General features: G+C 46.2%; 1 long non-coding RNA gene across 1 annotated transcript in view; it reads left to right on the top strand.

Moving 5' to 3' along the window:
* Positions 1-2,389: 2,389 nt before the first annotated feature.
* LOC141046757 (uncharacterized) overlaps positions 2,390-15,925 on the top strand; it is a 29,778-nt gene continuing 16,242 nt past the window's right edge. Inside the window, exon 1 of the long non-coding RNA XR_012219642.1 lies at positions 2,390-2,594. This is a non-coding gene — a long non-coding RNA (uncharacterized lncRNA). The remainder of the gene's footprint in view (positions 2,595-15,925) is intronic.

The raw sequence follows: 15,925 nt of genomic DNA, 5'->3' as shown, positions 1-15,925 counted from the left end.
ACACACGGCTCCGCTCCGTACACCTCGTACACGCGCGGCTCCTCTCCGTACACCTCGTACACGCGCGGCTCCTCTCCGTACACCTCGTACACGCGCGGCTCCTCTCCGTACACCTCGTACACACTGCTCTGCTCCGTACACCTCGTACACACTGCTCCGCTCCGTACACCTCGTACACACTGCTCCGCTCCGTACACCTCGTACACACGGCTCCGCTCCGTACACCTCGTACACTCACGGCTCCGCTCTGTACACCTCGTACACACACAGCTCTGCTACATCCACACTGTAAATCCTGACCCCACACATATATACCTCAACCAGCACCATGACAACAGCAAAGCAGAGTCTTGCAGACGGTAGAGGCAAGGCTGAGCGCACAGGACCTGTGATGAGGTCACAGGAGGGGCGGAGTCAGGGGTGACATGATCGGGGGTCTGGACAACGGCTCCTGCTGATCATGTGACCCCCTGACTCCTCCCCTCCTGTGACTTCATCACAGGTCCTGCGAACAGAGCGAGCAGGCAAGCGAGTGCGACGCTGTGAGTGGCTGGGGGGAGGGGGTCTCATGCTAAGGCGAGGATGGGGTGCGTGGGGGGGGGGCGTGGCGGCTTAGCTCCCTGCAGTGCGGGAGGAACTTGAAACTATCACCGCCGTGCCCGCAGAGGGCCGGCGGCAGGAGCAACAGTGGACGCAGCAGCTGGCAAGCTGACAGCCCACGTGACAGCGGCCCAGCGGGAAAATGCCCGGTTAGTTATATTGCCAAACCGGGCCTGTACCTGGGAAACCAGGGATAACATTCCGCAGAGCCCCAAATATAAAAGGAATAGTAGCTCCAAGTCGGCTTAAACAAAAAATGACCAAGAAACCCAGCAAAGAACCACTGAAAAAGGTCTCAAAGTGCAGAAGAAATAGATGCCTCTGTTGTCTAAGTATACAACAGACAACCACCTTCCAATCTACCTCGACAAAAGAATCCTTTTCCATCAAATATGGTATGAATTGTTTAACAGAATTCGTTATCTATTTGCTTGAATGCCCGTGCGGATTGCAATATATAGGGAGGACCATCAGACCGCTTCACGAAAGGCTAAACAAACACCGTTCAAATATAAAGAATGGTTATAGAGCCCATGATGTGTCACTCCATTATGACACCCATCACAACAGAGATATAAGAGCAATCAAACTAATCCCAATTGATCACATAGCAGACAATGTACCAAATAGGTTCGAATACCTAAAAAAACGTGAGAAATACTGGATGTTTAAGCTGGACACATTAAAACCAAAAGGCTTGAATATAATTTCTGAATTGATATGAATTCCCACACCACGCTCACTTCCTGACATTTATTTAAGAGGGTGACACAATCACAGGTAATAGATGCTATCAGTATAAACACATACACACCAGATCACTCCCAATCCCTTTCTAAAATTTGTTATTTTCAAATCTGTTTCACCCACAGTTTTGTATTTACTTTTCATTTTTTATTTTTTTCCCACTGGTATATAGCAATCACAACTCACTAGTATTAGAGCCTAGGTTTGCTGTACCAACAGACACACGATCTATGGGTGATACCACCACAACCAATATATAAAATAGTGACCATAAACACATGGAAGATGAGAAACACAGTTTTTAAGCCATTTTTAATAGTTTTAATACAATTTTTTAGATTTTTTTTTTATTGACAATAAATAATTAAAATAAAATAAAAATAAAAACTTTTAAGAAGCAGTTGATCTTAGGAATAATCTGGTTTATTTTTTATGAAGTTTATTTTAATAGCAGCACCACTCTTTGCTCCCCTCCTAAAACAAAAACAAAGAAGATTGTTTGTCAACATAATAATAATATTTTTGACATATTTCTTTGATAAATTTTCATAACAATTCTTTTATAACAACCATAGGACCATATATTTAACAGGATAGTGTCATGAAAAAGCAGTTTATAGAACCTTTGATCCAACGGCACTGATACCAGTGAGACGGTGGTACTCAACATTAGTCACAAGAGAAAACACTGAAACCAGCAAATACATGGGTTCTAATACCTTGAAAGTCGGGTGACAGTGGGTTTATAAAACATTTTTTCTGCAGTGATAGTCTGGATATTTTAGCAATGTTTCTGCTGCATTTTTCATGGAAATTTTTACATCATTCTGTTTGTAAGATTTTTATGTACATTTTAGCAAGTGTTTTGGACCATTTTCTTGCTTTATCATGCTATTTATGTGAAATTCCGCCAAAAATGCTGGCCCCTCCCCCAGTGATGACCATTATGACATCACATGTAAACAGAACACACCCATAATTGCTAATGTGAGGGGCTATAAATTCCCTGCTCCTATGACTGATGTAAAATCCCTGAGGAAGGTGCCAGGAAGGGCGCCGAAACGCGTAGGAGGAAATAAAGGAGTACACTGCTACAACATCTTGTATCCCAGGTGATTTGTGAATCTCGGCAGCACGGACTGCAACACACCCTGCTTCCCACAACTTTCTGAATGTTTTCCCTGTTGGAACACAGCTACATCTCTGGACTTTTAATCACCTAGACTGCTGTGACAAAAGGAGAGAAGGTAACTTTGTTTGGGGGAAAAGCCTAATCCATCTCATATCACGTGTACAAGGGACCAGGGTGTATACAGACTATGTTTAGTGGGTGAGCTCGGTCAGGACTACCATCCCGGTGCCCCTTGTATTACACAGTCGCCCTCGGCAACTGGTCTCATGTATGGACTGTTGTGACGCCCGCTGCGATCTGGAGGATACTGTTTCTTTTGTTTGCCTCTTCACTGCACAATGAGGACATCGTTGCATTAGTCTGTATAATGTTTTGAATGTTTTCTGGTTTCAGATTGAGTCATCGAGATGGCTAAGTAAAATAATCATGGAGAGTGAACTCTGCAGGAGTCAGTGTTCTCTCCCGTGACTTTGAGGTATCCTGAGGAACTTACCCCGGTAAACGACTCACTTAAAAGGAAAAATGTGTGATAATGTGTGGATGAATGAATATGTGTAAAAAAGTGAAGTGGATTGTTATTGCTCACTTGTACATGTGCCCATATTCCTTAAAAATATATGCCCAGAAAAATTAATCTAGCAAAAACCTCAAAATGGGTTTGCTGAGGAAACCAAGTTTTCCTGTTGTTAAGGGCTCACCTGGTAGGTTGATTCTCCAAGCCAAATGTCTAGCTGAGCAGCACGAAATTTGTTTTTTTATGCATATTTTTGTGTTCAAGCAAATGTTCTTAATTTAAAGAGTTGTTAAGTAATGACAATTGTTTTAAACGTCACCTCCAACCCCTTCGTAGGGGAGGAGCTCCCTTTTCTGTTATGCCTGAGGAAGGATTAGGTTCTACTCCGAAACGCATTGTAATAAATTGGTAGATTTTATACTTACCACCGCATTCCTCTTTCCTTCACTTGAACTGACCTTAAGACACCTTGGATGATATCCTCAGAGGTATTTGTTGAGTTATCACAGACATCTGGCAAGGACTAGTATAGAGTGAACTGGTCATAAGAGAAGAGAGCAAGGTCTGGCACTAGAGCCGGGACAAGTGAGTAAATTCTCTATGATTAGGAAAGTGGGGTCCAAAGTATAACTAAAACTAGGACTATCCTCTTTTATGAGAGCTCATTAGAGAACTCCCCACTTCATTTTGGGGCATGGGCATTCTTCTTCCAAAAGTTGCCTCTAAATCACTCTCCTTCATACATTGAGATCTTATTGAAAAGTCAAAACATGAATATGCGAAAAAAGCCACCTCAGGCGGCTTCTTAGGCACATACTCTTTTCTAACGAGCAGATAGTAGTAAGTGTAGTTATTGCTGTTGCCTTATACATTCATTACTAAAGTGATCACACTCACAATTTCAGTCCATCATTACTGCTCTTAAGCATTCATCTGCAATTAGAAAGAATTACTCATCTGTCAGTGTTAATGTTATTATCACAAATGCCCACTCGGCCTCATTTCCTCTTCATTTTGTTTTTGCAATGCCTCATTTCTTAATGAAAACAGTCATAATGTAGACCATCTCATAACATTTTCTTAACGCAACATATAACATAACTAACAAAACTAAATTAATACCAGGAAAACCATTGACTTTATAGAAGCAAGGGTGTAATACTGGTAAGGGGGCACAAATTCCAACAAAAAGGGTGCAGATTTTTTATTTTCTTTTAAAGTGGTTATTAAAAAGGATTTGGTACTTAAGAACCTTGATGTGACTTCATCTGTGGATTTCACCTTCCCAGGAAAAAGGATAATCTGAGATCACTAGATTTAGAGGGGCTACTCTCTGTCGCTGACATAGCTTAGATAAGGCTCTTCCATAACTTTGGTCAGAGGGAAGCATAGTCACTCGACAGTCACATCCCAATTGCTGCGACCATCTATCATTCATTGCAATCGGGCCAGGAACCATTCAGTTGGGATGACTTCATCTTGACCCAGTGATTATTTTTAAGTTTGAACACCTTCTGTCATACTTTGTTCTTTAACGGCTTGTCCACTACTGGACATTTCCAGCTCGATCATTTCAGAAGCCCAATTAAAATAAAAGCAGCATATACTCACCTTCTGCAGTGGTGCCTATTATTGGTGGTGATGTAACATTGTTGTGTCACATGCAGGCTGCAGCCAATGTTTGGCCACTCATCTTCATCAGTCCATGTTTGGCCACTCATCAGCTGCAGCCAATGTTTGGCCACTCTTCAGCGTCAGTCAATATGCGACCACTCGTCAGCTGCAGCTAATGTGTGGCCACTCATCAGCTGCAGCCAATATTTGGCCACTCATCAGCATCTGTCAATATGTGACCACTTGTCAGCTGCAGCCAATGTTTGGCTACTCGTCAGTGTTAGTCAATGTGCGGCCACTAGTCAGCATCAGTCAATGTGCGGCCACTCGTCAGCTGCAGCCAATGTTTGGCCACTCGTCAGCTGCAGCCAATGTTTGGCCACTCGTCAGCTGCAGTCAATGTGCGGCTACTCTTCAGCTGCAGCCAGTGTACGGCCACTCATCAATGTCAGTCAATTTGCGGCCACTCGTCAGCGTCAGTCAATGTGCGGTCACTCGTCAGCGTCAGTCAATGTGCGGCCACTCATCAACTACAGCCAACGAGCAGCCACTGGTCAGCTGCAGCCAATGTTCGACCACTCGTCAACTGCAGCCAATGTTCGACCACTCGTCAACTGCAGCCAATGTTCGACCACTCGTCAGCTGCAGCCAATGTTTGGCCGCTCCTCAGCTGCAGCCAATGAGCAGCCACTGGTCAGCTGCAGTCAATGTTTGGCCACTCATCAGCTGCAGCCAGTGTGGGGCCACTCGTCAGCATGAGTCAATGTGCGGCCACTCATCATCTACAGCCAACGAGCAGCAACTGGTCAGCTGCAGCCAATGTTTGGCCACTCATGAGCTGCAGCCAATGCTTGGCCACTTGTCAGATACAGCCAACGAGCAGCCACTGGTCAGCTGCAGTCAATGTTCGGCCACTCATCATCTGCAGCCAATGTGTGGCCACTCATCAGCTGCAGTCAACGTGCAGCCACTGATCAACTGCAGCCAAAGCTCAACCTCTCATCTGCTGCAGCCAATATTTGGCCACTCATCATGGTCAGTCAAAGTGTGGCCACTCGTCAGCTGCAGCCAATGTTTGGCAACTTGTCAGCTGCAGCCAATGTTTGGCAACTTGTCAGCTGCAGCCAATGTGTGGCCACTTGTCAGCTGCAGCCAATGTGCGGCCACTCATCGGCGTCAGTCAATATGTGACCACTCGTCAGCGTCAGTCAATGTGTGACCACTCGTTATATGCAGCCAGTGTGCGGCCACTTATCAGCTGCAACCTTTACATCTTCGTCAAAGCGGACGTCTGCCCTGATTGACTATTCACCACTATGAACAGCGGCACCGATATTGCTGGGACTGTTTTTGCTGTGGGAGGTGAGAGTACACAGCTTTCATTTTTTTTATGGGGTCTTGAATAGTAGACAACCCCTACAAATAGGTTTTCCTTAGGGCAAGTCTTTTATATTTCATTCCAAGTGTTGCAATACCAGGCCCAGTTGCCTGTACAGACCAGCCACTGTGCCTGTGTAAAAAGTGAACGGATGATGGAACTGACTGATCAGCAGTGGAACAAAGTATCGGACTCCTATTGATATCATGTTGATGGTTTATTCTTCAATTGCTTTACCCCTGCTAAAAAATAATCCTCAGGACATGTAATTTTTTTCTTTACATATTTTGCACCACAAATAATTCAGATAAAGGAATTTCATGGTTTTTTTTTCTGGTTCCATTAGGGGACTAGGGGCATTATTATGAGGAACTATCAGATCTTGGATCTGGTGTCTCAGGGAAGCCAAAGGCAACTCTTCTGCAAGGGAGGGCATCGGTGTTATAATTGCCAGAAGGTAGGTCATATTTTTTATATGACATGATATACTACATGTGTATATAAAGTGCACACCTATTAGGAATGGCCTAACATATGTCCTAAGAAACATAATAACTGGACGAGATGGGAGTCTTTGTTAGCTTGTTTGCATTGAACATAAGAAGACCCTTTGCTTTGACAGCATCGTGGTGAGATCCTGTCCAATGCCATGAGATCCTGTCCAATGCCGGGCATGCAGATCCAATGCCAGGCATAATCACCCACCTGTTGGTGATTTTGAGGGCACAACCAGTGTCTCATACAGTAAATGTGTGTAAAAATGCAGAAAGGTGACCCTTACCAAGAAGGACAGATGATTTTTGGTGGTTAAGAGCCAGGCCTACAACTCAATATGGAACAAATTAGGAATCTTTTCAGGTTTTTTTTATATCCTTGAAAGTAATTTAAAAATGTCAATTGTCAGCTAGTACGTCAGTCATTCCCTGACCATATGAGGGCAGGACCCTAACAGTCATAAACTGAAAGATGTCACTAACACGGCATGTAACACACCCATAATGAGGATCTCCTGACTACGACTTATGCAGATGTATTACACAAAGCTCTGGGGGATCTGTCTACATTGAAATATTCTCCTGATGTCTCCAAGAAGGTTAATCATGAGATCATGGATGTAATGTGTATCCATGCTTTATAGGGCTCTACATTTTTTTTTTTTTTTTTTTTTTTTTTTACATTTTCTAGATTTTTATCACAATCTCATAACTTGAGATAACAAAAAGTGTTTCAGTCTAATAATAATAATAATAATCTTTATTTATATAGCGCCAACATATTCCGCAGTGCTTTACAGTTTAACAGTTTCAAACACACGTCATAAGTAACAACGTTAACAATAAAGTAATTAAAGCAAAATAAGATTACCCTGTTCGTGAGAGTTTACAATCTACAATGAGGTGGGGAGATACAAAGTACAGGTATGTATTTACAATGATGGTCCAGCCATCTTGCGGGTGTGAGGGATGGATGGAGATAGTGAATGGGCTACACACACTCTTACACATAAAATGAATTTGATTAGGGAACGTGATAGGCCGCTCTGAACAAATGTGTTTTGAGGGAGCGCCTAAAACTGTGCAAGTTGTGGATGGTCCTAATTTCTTGGGGTAGAGCATTCCAGAGGATTGGCGCATCGCGGGAGACGTCTTGGAGTTGGGAGTGGGAGGTACAGATTAGTGTAGAGGTTAGTCGAAAGTCATTTACTTTATTGGCTGCTACTCTATTGGCTAGGCCAATAGACAGAAATAAGGGAGGAGACGAAAGGGGGGGCCGCACTGTGGAGAGCTTTGTGGGTGAGAACAAATGCTTTGACTTGGATCCTGTAATGAATGAGCAGCCAGTGAAATGACTGGCGAAGAGCGGACACGTCTGAGTACCAATTAGCTAGATGGACGACCCTGGGCTGCTGCATTAAGGATAGACTGGAGAGAGGAGAGTCAAGTAATGGGGAGGCCAGTTTATAGAGCGTTGCAGTAGTCCAGGCGGGAGTGGATCAAGGCAACAGTGAGGGTTTTTGTTGCTTCCATGATGAGAAAAGGGTGGATTCTAGAGATGTTCTTTAGGTGTAAGCGGTAAGAGCAGGCAAGAGATTGTATATGGGATGTGAAGGAGAGATTGGTGTCAAGCATAACACCCAGACAGCGCGCCTGCTGCCGGGGTGTTATTATGGTGCTACCCACAGAGAGGGAAATGTCAGATTTAGGGAGGTTAGTAGACGGTGGGAGCAGAAGTTCAATTTTGAAGAGGTTGAGTTTCAGATAGAAAGCGAACATGATCTTGGAGACTGCGGATAGTCACTGGCATTCTGTAGTACAGCGGGGGTAAGGTCAGGGGATGACGTGTATAGTTGTGTGTCATCAGCATAAAGATGGTACTGAAAGCCAAATCTGCTGATGGTCTGTCCAATTGGGGTTGTGTAGAGAGAGAAGAGAAGGGGCCAAGGACTGAGCCCTGAGGTACCCAAGCAGTGAGAGGAAGAGGGGATGAAGTGGAGCCAGCGAACAAAACATTGAAGGAGCGGTCAGAAAGATAGGACGAGAACCAGGAGAAGGCAATGTCCTTAATGCCTAGTGACTGGAGCCTAGAGAGTAGGAGATGGTGGTCAACAGTGTCAAAAGTTGCTGAAAGGTCGAGAAGAATGAGCAGAGTGGTCACCGTTACATTTTGCTGTCAGAAGGTCATTGGTCACTTTGATGAGTGCAGTTTCTGTCGACTGTAGGGGGCGGAAGCCGGACTGTGAAGGGTCTAGGAGTGAATGAGTGGAGAGGTAGCAGGTAAGGCGGGAGTAGACAAGGCGCTCCAAGAGTTTAGAGATGAAGGGGAGATTGGTGACTGGTCTTTAGTTATTTCTGCAGGGTGGATCGAGAGCGGGTTTCATTAATAAGCGAGTAATGATGCAGTGTTTGAAGGAGGATAGGAAAGTGCCCGAGGAGAGGGAGAGATTAAAGATGGTAGTTAGGTGAGTAGTGATGACGGGAGAGAGAGACTGGAGGAGATGAGAGGGAATGGGGTCGGTAGTGCATGTAGTGGGACGAGAAGAAGAGAGTAGTCTGGAGATTTCTTCTGTGATGGGATCAAACGTGGAGAGTGAGCCAGGGGAAATGCAGGGAGGGGAGTCACAGCACTTTGTGGCTGAGAGCGGATTTCCTGACGGATATTATCTATTTTCTCTATAAAGTGGGAGGCCAGGTCATCAGCACAAATATCTGTGATAGGAGCTTGTGCTTTCAGCCTGAGGAGGGAGTGAAAAGTGTCAAAAAGTTTCTTGGGGTTGTTGGATAGTGAGGAGATCAGGGTGGTGTAGTAGGTGTGTTTGGCGAGGTGAAGGGCAGATTTGTAGGCTCTTAACGTAAATTTGAAGTGGATGAAGTCTTCTGGTGTGCGAGTTTTCCTCCATAGAGCACCGCTTGAGAAGTCGAGTTTGCGATGTGAGTCAGGGCTGTTTTACTCTGTGTTTGGAGATTCTGAGGGCGAAGGGCCCTACATGGTCCAGGGTGGTTCTGAGAATGTCATTGTAGTGGTGAACAGCCAGATCAGGACAGGAAAAAGAGTAGATAAGGGGATAGTGATGAGTGTAGGGAGTCTGAAAGTGTATGAGGGTTAATGGCCTGAAGATTTTTGACTGTGTGGTAGGTAGGAGTGTGCTGGGGTGGGCGAGGATTTGTGAGCGTGAAGGAGAGAATGTTGTGGTCAGCGAGGGGAAGCTTTAGGTAGGAGGTTGAACAGAGCCGGACAAAGACCAGGTCAAGGGTGTTACCGTTTTTGTATGTCTGAGAGGTTGAGAGCTGTGAGAGGCCTAGAGAAGTGGTTAGTGATAGAAGCTGGGATGCAGATGTGGAAGTGGAGCTGTTAATGGGGATGTTGAAGTCTCCCAGGATAAGGGTTGGTAGTTCTGAGGACATGAAGGGCAGCAGCCAGACTGAGAAATGGTCAAGGAATTGGGTGGGTAAGCCTGGGGGCCGGTATATGACCACTACTCGGAGAGAGAGGGGCCGGAAGAGCCTGATGGTGTGGGCCTCAAAACAAGGGAATGAGAGTGATGGAACTGGGAGGATGACCTGTAAAATTCAATGTGGGGATAGGAGTATGCCGACTCCACCACCAAGTCTGTTTGTGGGTCTCGGGGAATGAGAGAATTGTAAGCCACCATGGGAAATGGCAGCAGGGGACAACAGTCTATGTCCTCATGTTTGTATCCACATATTTATTTAATCCTAGCACATTATATGTAGCATATGAATGCACTTTTTGGAGACGAGTATTAGGACATTTTCACATTACTCCTACAGGAGCTTTTAAAATAAACAATTCCAAATTCATAGAAATTAACATTGAGCTGTACTCTTCTGCCAAGGTTTTCTTCAAGATTTTGGAGATACGTATGGGGATTCTTGAACACTTATCCAGAAGGGTATTTATGAAGTCAGACACTGATGATGGACAAGAGGGCTGGACTCGCAATATTCGTTTTATTTTCCCAAATGTGCGCAATGGAGTTTGCGGTCATGTTCTTCCCACCAAAAACACCCAACCATGTTTTTATGAACCTTGTGCACTGGGCACAGTCATGGAGAAGAAAAAAGGTCGTTCCCCAAACTGATCCACAAAGCTGGAAGCTACAATTGTCCAAAATGTCCTGGTATACTGAAGCATTAAGATTTCCCTTCACTGAAACAAAGGCATCTTGGCCAATATCTGAAAAACAAGCCCATGGCACTATCTTTCCATCATCAAGCTGTACGGCGGCACAATGAAGTTAAGATGGTAACATTCTCCTGGCATTCACCAAACCCAGACTTGACTATGATATGCCAAATAGAGAAGTGTGATCCGTCACTCCACAGAACATTCCAGAGTCCAGTGGTGGTGGCTTTACACCACTCCATCCGACTGTCAACATGCTTGATGATGTAAGGCTGTTCGGTCATGAAGCTCCCGGCGGAGGTGCAGTCTTTGTGCTGATGTTAATACCAGAGGAAATCTGGACTTTTGGGGCAGCTCTTTCACAAATTGTTTCCTGTGTTCATACCATTTATGCATTGAAGCAGATATTTAACATAACCATAGACCTTGGGCATAAACCAAGCCTGTCGTATACCCACAGGGGATTCCGTTTGGCATTTATTTTGGCAGAACATGCTACAACACCATATGTATGAACTGTAGAGTTGAGCGAAACGGGTCGAAAAATTTCAAAAGTCGCCGACTTTTGGCAAAGTTGGGTTTCATGAAACGAAACCCGACCCTAGGATGAGGTCGGTGACTTACGCGCCAAAGTCGCGTTTCAAAAGTTTGTTTTGCGCTCTTTTTCAGCCAATCAGGATCCACGGACACTGTGGGCAACGTGATGACATAGGCACGGGTCACCACCATCTTTCAGAAGGGCATGCAAGTGATTGGCTTGCTTTGGTGGGCGTCACAGGGGGTATAAAAGGGCGTGCACGCCGACCGCCATCTTACTTCTGCCGATCTTAGCATAGGGAGAGGTTGCTGCTGATTCTGTAGGGAGAGTGTTAGGCAGGGAAGAAGAAAAAAAAACTGCTTCTGCTGCTAGCGATTGTGCCTGTACAAGACACCAGTCACTGTGTGTGCAGTGCAAGGGGAGGCTATATTGTGGTGTATCAGTGGTGTTGGTTGTTGGGCTGCCTTCTAAGGCTTCCTGACAGCTGCATTGCTGTTTACCCACTGCTCTGCAAACTGCTTTTTTAAAAGCAATCCCAATTTTTTTTTTTTGTCCTGCTGAGGTACTGAGCTGCAAACTGCTTTTTTAAAAGCAATCCCAATTTGTTTTTTTTGTCCTGCTGAGGTACTGAGCATGCATTTTTTCACACCATACAGCGGTGTACGCTCCTCACACAGTACCGTGTAACGGCTGTTATCACAGCCACAGTGAAGCTATCTGTGTCACTTTGTGAGAATAAGTCGAGGACATGTTCCGTTCTTACAGACCTGCACTCTAGGGAGATTCCTACTCTGCCCAATTCTACATACACCTTGTAGTTTGTGATACACTAGCCAATTTCTGCCTGTGACATAGCGCTGTGATATTCAGTGGGCCTCACACAATCCAAAAGTGTCCAGTGTCCACTAGTGTCTGCAGAAATTCAAAATCTCACTTATCCTCTAGTCACTTTGGTCACAGCTGTGCCATCGAGCCTATGACATAGCGCTCAGATATTCAGTGGGCCTCACACAATCCAAAAGTGTCCAGTGTCCACTAGTGTGAGCAGAAATTTAAAATCTCACTTATCCTCTAGTCACTTTGGTCACAGCTGTGCCATCGAGCCTGTGACATAGCGCTCAGATATTCAGTGGGCCTCACAGAATCCAAAAGTGTCCAGTGTCTGCAGAAATTCAAAATCTCACTTATCCTCTAGTCACTTTGGTCACAGCTGTGCCATCGAGCCTGTGACATAGCGCTCAGATATTCAGTGGGCCTCACACAATCCAAAAGTGTCCAGTGTCCACAAGTGTCTGCAGAAATTCAAAATCTCACTTATCCTCTAGTCACTTTGGTCACAGCTGTGCCATCGAGCCTGTGACATAGCGCTCAAATATTCAGTGGGCCTCACACAATCCAAAAGTGTCCAATGTCCACAAGTGTCTGCAGAAATTCAAAATCTCACTTATCCTCTAGTCACTTTGGTCACAGCTGTGCCATCGAGCCTGTGACATAGCGCTCAGATATTCAGTGGGCCTCACACAATCCAAAAGTGTCCAGTGTCCACAAGTGTCTGCAGAAACTCAAAATCTCACTTATCCTCTAGTCACTTTGGTCACAGCTGTGCCATCGAGCCTGTGACATAGCGCTCAGATATTCAGTGGGCCTCACACAATCCAAAAGTGTCCAGTGTCCACAAGTGTCTGCAGAAATTCAAAATCTCACTTATCCTCTAGTCACTTTGGTCACAGCTGTGCCATCGAGCCTGTGACATAGCGCTCAGATATTCAGTGGGCCTCACACAATCCAAAAGTGTCCAGTGTCCACTAGTGTGAGCAGAAATTCAAAATCTCCCCTGTCCTATAGACACCTTGTACCTTGTTTTACATTACTATATAGTTTGTTGGATTTTGTCTACATTTCTACCAAAAATGAGGAAGGCTGGTGGAAGAGGCCGTGGAATTGGGCGGGGGTTGACAGCTGGTAATGATGGTGGTGGTGGTGGATCTGATGGTAGTGGCAAGAGCAAAATAGGACCGAATGCAGGAGGTGTTGAGCCTGCGTCATCGTCTGGCTCCATAAGGCTTCGAAGGCTTAGTTTTCTAGGAGTTGGCAAACCGCTTTTAAAGGCAGAGCATCAGGAAAAAGTTTTGTCTTACATTGCTGACTCAGCCTCCAGCTCTATCGCCTCCTCTTCTTCAGTTGTAAAAAGTAAAAGCACTGAGTCGTCATTGGAGGCTCATGTTCATGAACCACACCTTTCCTTGTGTCCTTCACCCCAACCAAGATTGAAGGATGACGCAGGCCATACTACTGATTACTCCATGGAGCTGTTTTCACATACCATGCCTGGATTATCAAGTCAAATGGTGAATTACCCAGGCCAAGATGAATCTGACATGGAGTGCACTGATGCACAGCCGCTGATGGATGATTCTGCTGGTACATTCACTCAGAGCACTACATTGTCCTCGCAGTATACAGAGCCAGATTCTGACCCTGATGAGACTCAGGTGCCCCTTCCCGCTCACTATACCACCATACACGGTGACACAGAGGAAGGTGCACATGACATTGAAGAGGAGGTGATGGATGACCCAGTTGTTGACCCAGATTGGCATCCATTGGGGGAAGAGGGTGCTGCTTCCAATAGCTCAGATGAGGAAGAGCATCCACAGCAGACATCGACATTGCAACAGCTGTTATCTGGCAGGCCCGGAGCACTCCAAAGACAGGTTCCAAAAATCAAGAGTTGCTAGACAGCTTGTCCAGAGGGTCAAAAGATCACAGCGTGCTAGGCCGCAAAATGTCTGCCAAAGTAGGAAGAGTGCAGTGTGGCACTTTTTTGAACAAAATCCTCATGATCAGGCCAAGGTTATCTGTAAGAAGTGCGCAAAGACCTTTAGCCGAGGGAAAAATCTGAAAAATTTGAATACCAGTTGCATGCTTAGACATTTAAACAGCATGCACTTGCAAGCGTGGACACAACACCAAACCTCAAGTGCCACATGTGCAACTGATCACAACAAAGGTAGTCAGCAACGCTACATTGTTTCCCCCACTGTAAGCCCACCGGTTAGCACAGCAGCAAATGTTGAGGTGTCATTGCAAGGCCACAGCAGTCAGGGAATCCCACTGTTATATCAACGAAAGACTGTTTCTAGGCCATCAGAAAGAACACCAACTTCATCACCATCATCAACCCTCTCTCAGTCCGCCCTGTCCACCGCTACTTCCACCATATGCAGCTCTCAAGTCCAGCTCACCCTCCCAGACACTATGAGTAGGTCAAGAAAGTACTCAGTCTCTCATCCGCGTACACTGGGTTTGAACGCCCACATTGCCAAACTAATCTCGTTTGAGATGATGCCCTTTCGGTTGGTGGAAAGCGCAGCTTTCCGCAAACTCACGGCCTATGCAGTACCACGCTATGACCTACCCAGTCGCCACTTCTTCTTTCGCAAAGCCATCCCAGCCCTCCACCATCATGTGAAAGACCGCATTGTCCATGCACTCAAGCAGTCAGTGAGCGGAAAGGTGCACCTCACAACTGATGCATGGTCCAGTCGGCATGGCCAGGGCCGTTACGTGTCCATCACTGCGCACTGGGTTAATGTGGTGGATGCAGGGTCCACAGGGGACAGCGGTGGTGGGACAGTGCTGCCTAGCCCACGGTATAGGAAACAGTTGGCTGTAGGCGTTCGACCCTCCTCCTCCTCCTCCTCCAGAAGCGAAAGCTCGTCCACAGAGCGCAGTCGTACGAGCACTCCATCTGCAGCTGCCACTGTTGCACACGAGGTGTCCCCCTATCGAGCAGCTAGTGGAAAGCGTCAGCAGGCTGTGTTGCAGATGATGTGTTTGGGCGACAGACACACCGCCGAGGTGCTGGCCGAGTACTTGAAGCGACAAACTGAGTCATGGCTGGGCAGTGTACATCTTGAGGCAGGCAAGGTAGTTAGTGATAACGGCCGTAATTTTGTGGCAGCCATAGCCCTTTCAAAACTCAGCCACATACCTTGCTTGGCTCACACCTTGAACCTGGTGGTGCAGTGCTTCCTCAAAAATTATCCGGAGCTAACAGCCCTGCTCCAGAAGGTGCGAAGACTGTGCGCGCACATCCGCCAGTCGCCTGTACACTCCGTTCGTATGCAGAAGCTGCAGCGATTGCTCCACCTTCCCAACCACCGCCTCATTATCGACATTGCAACAAGGTGGAACTCCACCCTGCACATGGTGGAGCGGCTGTGCGAGCAGAGGCAGGCCATAATGCATTTGTGGGAGGATACACGGCCAGGCACTTTGAGAGCAGAAATGGAGTTGACAGGTGTGCAGTGGTCGAAGCTGAAAGACCTCTGTAAAGTCCTTCAGTGTTTTGAGGAATGCACACGGCTGGTAAGCGCAGACAACGCCATCCTAAGCATGAGCATCCCACTTATGCGTCTGCTCATGCAAACTTTGACGCACCTTAAGGAGCAGGCTTCTGCAGCCAATGTTGATGAGGAGGAAGAGGAGGAGGGAATCCTTGATGACATTCAGCCATTGTCTGCTCAGGGACCTCTCCTGGACGAGGTGGAGGAAGAAGAGGAGGAGGAGGAGGAGGATGATGATGGGGATGATTACTTAGGGGAAGAGGATGCATCTCGTGGGGCAAGTGAAAATGTTGGCGTGGCAAGGTCTGGTACAGGGTTTGTGCGTGACTGGAGGGATGTGGATTTGCCAGAAAGTGCTCCTCCAACCAGCACTCGCAGTGCATCATTGACCCCGGGAACATTGGCCCAC

The sequence above is a fragment of the Dendrobates tinctorius genome, unplaced genomic scaffold, assembly GCF_039654945.1.
Source record: "Dendrobates tinctorius isolate UK_male_01 unplaced genomic scaffold, ASM3965494v1 ptg000120l, whole genome shotgun sequence".
NCBI lineage: Eukaryota > Metazoa > Chordata > Amphibia > Anura > Dendrobatidae > Dendrobates > Dendrobates tinctorius.
Note: the sequence above shows the minus strand (reverse complement) of the source record. Positions and strands in the feature narration are given on the sequence as shown.